Raw genomic sequence first — 6,000 nt, 5'->3', positions numbered from 1 at the left:
TTTTTTGCAGAAGGCAATGGTAACGTTAGCATACAAAAAGCAAACAAACAAACAATATAGGACAAATACAATAAAAGAAATATAGCTGCAAGCAGCAATACGGGGCCAAGCCCTGCAAGGCAGAGCAAGCAACAGCCGCTGTAGCGCAATGCGGAGCCAGAAGAGCAAAACATCAGAAATTTAATGTACATCAAGCACAGTAAGCACATCAATTACAGCAGCACAGCTAGCATTTAAGCACCAACAGCAGTGCAGAGCCGGAAGGAATTTAAATTATTATTTTATACACAATTTCAAAGTCGCCCCACACTGGTCTCGAACCCACGACCACAATGGTTCGGGATTCATGACGCATGGTTGAACCACTTGCGCCACCCAGAGGACATGTTTTACAAAGCTGCAGAGGAGAGGCTTCAGTGTGTGAATGAGCACACAAAATCATGTTAACGAGATTAGCATGCTAAGCTAACTTAATGCTAATATAGCTTATGATGTGGTACATCCAATGCTGGCAAAATAGATATCCTCAGATTCGACATGACGCAAGGAATCGATAGACACCAATTTTATGATTTTGTGACAAACTGTTCACAAGTTACAGCCTCTGAACCAATTATGGGTTGACCTCATTAAGTTTGCGACATCATAACTTTTTTTTTCCAGTATAGCAAAAAAATCGGGGACAGTACTTTTATGCGGCTCAGTCCGAAGATCATTTGAGTACATGTTTGGACAAAATTAGACCAATTTTGAAGGAGGAGTAGCGAAAAAACTGTTTTACATTCACTCCAATATGGCGGCCAGTCACATTGTTGATAAATAACATATGAGATATCGTTGAAATCGGCATAAGCCAAGGAATATATTGACATAAAGAAATCAAATTTCAAGCAATGTTAGCAAAAGTTATAAGCGTTTTTTCAAAAAACAATGATATCTCTGGAACACTAGGTGGCGCTGTGATCAAATTTCTCAGGTACCTTCGGGCCATGCTAATGATGATCCATACCAAATTTGGTGAAGAAATTTCAAATAGTTTAAAAGATATTGCAAATTATGACATCATTCAAAATGGCGGACACGTGGTACATCCCATCATGGCAAAATCGATATCCACGGATTTGTCATGACCCAAGGAATCGATAGACACCAAGTTTATAATTTTCTGACAAACTGTTCATAAGTTATTGGCCAAAATATGCATTTTCCATATCTCATGACCCGTAGGTGGCGCTGTTCCCAACTTTGGCATGGAACCTCAGATCATGCTTCCGATGAAGTGTACCAATTTTCGTTTCGATTGATCAAAGTTTGGCCGAGCTATAGCTTCTGAACCAATTTTGGGTCGACCTCGTTAAGTTTGCGACATCATAACTTTTTTTTTTCCAATATAGCAAAAAAATCGGGGACAGTACTTTTATGCGGCTCAGTCCGAAGATCATTTGAGTACATGTTTGGACAAAATTAGACCAATTTTGAAGGAGGAGTAGCAAAAAAACTGCATACTGTACTTTTCAAAATGGCCACTACTGTAATGGGCGGAGTCTTAATGTAAGATATTGGTTCTAATCAGCATGATGAGATGAATCAGGTGTACTAAGTTTCATTTTTCTAGATCAAAGGGTTCAAAAGTTATAACCATTTCAATGTTGAATTTTTGAACTGCTGGTGGCGCTATAGAGTTGGACCTAGAGACTCAAAAATTGCTACAATTACTTTTCATTACCATCACTACAAGTGTGCCAAATTTCATCATTTTCCTATGTATGGTTCATAGGGCTGCCATAGACTTCAAGAGGAGGAAGAAGAATAATAATAATAATAATAATAAGAAAACTAACAGATACAATAGGTGCCATAGCCCCTTTGGGGCTTGGCCCCTAATAATAATAAGAAAACTAACAGATACAATAGGTGCCATAGCCCCTTCGGGGCTTGGCCCCTAATAAGAAAACTAACAGATACAATAGGTGCCATAGCCCCTTCGGGGCTTGGCCCCTAATAAGAAAACTAACAGATACAATAGGTGCCATAGCCCCTTCGGGGCTTGGCCCCTAATAAGAAAACTAACAGATACAATAGGTGCCATAGCCCCTTCGGGGCTTGGCCCCTAAATAGCTGCAAGCAGCAATACGGGGCCAAGCCCTGCAAGGCAGAGCAAGCAACAGCCGCTGTAGCGCAATGCGGAGCCAGAAGAGCAAAACATCAGAAATTTAATGTACATCAAGCACAGTAAGCACATCAATTACAGCAGCACAGCTAGCATTTAAGCACCAACAGCAGTGCAGAGCCGGAAGGAATTTAAATTATTATTTTATACACAATTTCAAAGTCGCCCCACACTGGTCTCGAACCCACGACCACAATGGTTCGGGATTCATGACGCATGGTTGAACCACTTGCGCCACCCAGAGGACATGTTTTACAAAGCTGCAGAGGAGAGGCTTCAGTGTGTGAATGAGCACACAAAATCATGTTAACGAGATTAGCATGCTAAGCTAACTTAATGCTAATATAGCTTATGATGTGGTACATCCAATGCTGGCAAAATAGATATCCTCAGATTCGACATGACGCAAGGAATCGATAGACACCAATTTTATGATTTTGTGACAAACTGTTCACAAGTTACAGCCTCTGAACCAATTATGGGTTGACCTCATTAAGTTTGCGACATCATAACTTTTTTTTTCCAGTAGAGCAAAAAAATCGGGGACAGTACTTTTATGCGGCTCAGTCCGAAGATCATTTGAGTACATATTTGGACAAAATTAGACCAATTTTGAAGGAGGAGTAGCGAAAAAACTGTTTTACATTCGCTCCAATATGGCGGCCAGTCACATTGTTGAAAAATAACATATGAGATATCGTTGAAATCGGCATAAGCCAAGGAATATATTGACATAAAGAAATCAAATTTCAAGCAATGTTGGCAAAAGTTATAAGTGTTTTTTCAAAAAACAATGATATCTCTGGAACACTAGGTGGCGCTGTGATCAAACTTCTCATGTACCTTCGGGCCATGCTAATGATGATCCATACCAAATTTGGTGAAGAAATTTCAAATAGTTTAAAAGATATTGCAAATTATGACATCATTCAAAATGGCGGACACGTGGTACATCCCATTATGGCAAAATCGATATCCACGGATTTGTCATGACCCAAGGAATCGATAGACACCAAGTTTATAATTTTCTGACAAACTGTTCATAAGTTATTGGCCAAAATATGCATTTTCCATATCTCATGACCCGTAGGTGGCGCTGTTCCCAACTTTGGCATGGAACCTCAGATCATGCTTCCGATGAAGTGTACCAATTTTCGTTTCGATTGATCAAAGTTTGGCCGAGCTATAGCTTCTGAACCAATTTTGGGTCGACCTCGTTAAGTTTGCGACGTCATAACTTTTGATCAGAGAAGAATAAAAAAAATCGGGGACAGTACTTTTATGCGGCTCAGTCCGAAGATCATTTGAGTACATGTTTGGACAAAATTAGACCAATTTTGAAGGAGGAGTAGCAAAAAAACTGCATACTGTACTTTTCAAAATGGCCACTACTGTAATGGGCGGAGTCTTAATGTAAGATATTGGTTCTAATCAGCATGATGAGATGAATCAGGTGTACTAAGTTTCATTTTTCTAGATCAAAGGGTTCAAAAGTTATAACCATTTCAATGTTGAATTTTTGAACTGCTGGTGGCGCTATAGAGTTGGACCTAGAGACTCAAAAATTGCTACAATTACTTTTCATTACCATCACTACAAGTGTGCCAAATTTCATCATTTTCCTATGTATGGTTCATAGGGCTGCCATAGACTTCAAGAGGAGGAAGAAGAAGAATAATAATAAATATAGCTGCAAGCAGCAATACGGGGCCAAGCCCTGCAAGGCAGAGCAAGCAACAGCCGCTGTAGCGCAATGCGGAGCCAGAAGAGCAAAACATCAGAAATTTAATGTACATCAAGCACAGTAAGCACATCAATTACAGCAGCACAGCTAGCATTTAAGCACCAACAGCAGTGCAGAGCCGGAAGGAATTTAAATTATTATTTTATACACAATTTCAAAGTCGCCCCACACTGGTCTCGAACCCACGACCACAATGGTTCGGGATTCATGACGCATGGTTGAACCACTTGCGCCACCCAGAGGACATGTTTTACAAAGCTGCAGAGGAGAGGCTTCAGTGTGTGAATGAGCACACAAAATCATGTTAACGAGATTAGCATGCTAAGCTAACTTAATGCTAATATAGCTTATGATGTGGTACATCCAATGCTGGCAAAATAGATATCCTCAGATTCGACATGACGCAAGGAATCGATAGACACCAATTTTATGATTTTGTGACAAACTGTTCACAAGTTACAGCCTCTGAACCAATTATGGGTTGACCTCATTAAGTTTGCGACATCATAACTTTTTTTTTCCAGTATAGCAAAAAAATCGGGGACAGTACTTTTATGCGGCTCAGTCCGAAGATCATTTGAGTACATGTTTGGACAAAATTAGACCAATTTTGAAGGAGGAGTAGCGAAAAAACTGTTTTACATTCACTCCAATATGGCGGCCAGTCACATTGTTGATAAATAACATATGAGATATCGTTGAAATCGGCATAAGCCAAGGAATATATTGACATAAAGAAATCAAATTTCAAGCAATGTTAGCAAAAGTTATAAGCGTTTTTTCAAAAAACAATGATATCTCTGGAACACTAGGTGGCGCTGTGATCAAATTTCTCAGGTACCTTCGGGCCATGCTAATGATGATCCATACCAAATTTGGTGAAGAAATTTCAAATAGTTTAAAAGATATTGCAAATTATGACATCATTCAAAATGGCGGACACGTGGTACATCCCATCATGGCAAAATCGATATCCACGGATTTGTCATGACCCAAGGAATCGATAGACACCAAGTTTATAATTTTCTGACAAACTGTTCATAAGTTATTGGCCAAAATATGCATTTTCCATATCTCATGACCCGTAGGTGGCGCTGTTCCCAACTTTGGCATGGAACCTCAGATCATGCTTCCGATGAAGTGTACCAATTTTCGTTTCGATTGATCAAAGTTTGGCCGAGCTATAGCTTCTGAACCAATTTTGGGTCGACCTCGTTAAGTTTGCGACGTCATAACTTTTGATCAGAGAAGAATAAAAAAAATCGGGGACAGTACTTTTATGCGGCTCAGTCCGAAGATCATTTGAGTACATGTTTGGACAAAATTAGACCAATTTTGAAGGAGGAGTAGCAAAAAAACTGCATACTGTACTTTTCAAAATGGCCACTACTGTAATGGGCGGAGTCTTAATGTAAGATATTGGTTCTAATCAGCATGATGAGATGAATCAGGTGTACTAAGTTTCATTTTTCTAGATCAAAGGGTTCAAAAGTTATAACCATTTCAATGTTGAATTTTTGAACTGCTGGTGGCGCTATAGAGTTGGACCTAGAGACTCAAAAATTGCTACAATTACTTTTCATTACCATCACTACAAGTGTGCCAAATTTCATCATTTTCCTATGTATGGTTCATAGGGCTGCCATAGACTTCAAGAGGAGGAAGAAGAATAATAATAATAATAATAAATATAGCTGCAAGCAGCAATACGGGGCCAAGCCCTGCAAGGCAGAGCAAGCAACAGCCGCTGTAGCGCAATGCGGAGCCAGAAGAGCAAAACATCAGAAATTTAATGTACATCAAGCACAGTAAGCACATCAATTACAGCAGCACAGCTAGCATTTAAGCACCAACAGCAGTGCAGAGCCGGAAGGAATTTAAATTATTATTTTATACACAATTTCAAAGTCGCCCCACACTGGTCTCGAACCCACGACCACAATGGTTCGGGATTCATGACGCATGGTTGAACCACTTGCGCCACCCAGAGGACATGTTTTACAAAGCTGCAGAGGAGAGGCTTCAGTGTGTGAATGAGCACACAAAATCATGTTAACGAGATTAGCATGCTAAGCTAACTTAATGC

Source organism: Abramis brama (genome assembly GCF_963993115.1).
Source record: "Abramis brama genome assembly, chromosome: 3".
Taxonomy (NCBI): Eukaryota; Metazoa; Chordata; class Actinopteri; order Cypriniformes; family Leuciscidae; genus Abramis; species Abramis brama.
This window is presented reverse-complemented; position numbering follows the sequence as displayed.